Below are 679 nucleotides of genomic sequence, written 5' to 3'. Positions count from 1 at the left end.
ATGGCATCACTGACTCGATGGACGTGAGTCTGGGTGAACTCCAGGAGTTGGTGATGGACAGGGAGGCCTGGCGTGCTGTGATTCATGGGGTGGCAAAGAGTCGGACATGACTGAGCGACTGAACTGAACTGAACTGACTGATACCTAAAGGGGAGGAAATGCTGGGTGCCTTTTACAGATAAGGAAACTGAGGCTTAGCAAGATTAAGGAAACTATTCAAAATTACACAACTAATAAATAAGCAGATCCAGGATTTGAATCCAGGACAGCTGTGAAGAGCAGAAGGTGAGGGAAAGCAGTAGGTGAGGGAGAAAGCATTAATGAGGCGTATTCAGAGAAATGAGGCGACTCCATATCTTAATGATTTTATGAGATGAGAACTTCTATTTGCTCCATGTGCTCAGCACTTTGTATCCCTGTCCTCATGGGCCCTGGTTTGTCCTGGACTTGGAAAGCACAGAGGTTGGGAAAAACTCTGGCCCTGGTTCTGGAAAAGGAGCCACTAGGCCCTTTATCACCAGTGCTGAGAGCTTTATTACAGGCCAGATATTTCTGGTGGAGAAGGAAATGGCAACCCACTCCAGTGTTCTTGCCTGGAGAATCCCAGGGTCGGGGAAGCCTGGTGGGCTTCCGTCTATGGGGTCGCACAGAGTCAGACACGACTGAAGCGACTTAGCAG

The sequence above is a fragment of the Bison bison genome, unplaced genomic scaffold, assembly GCF_000754665.1.
Source record: "Bison bison bison isolate TAMUID 2011002044 unplaced genomic scaffold, Bison_UMD1.0 scf7180017864322, whole genome shotgun sequence".
Lineage (NCBI taxonomy): Eukaryota > Metazoa > Chordata > Mammalia > Artiodactyla > Bovidae > Bison > Bison bison.
This window is presented reverse-complemented; position numbering follows the sequence as displayed.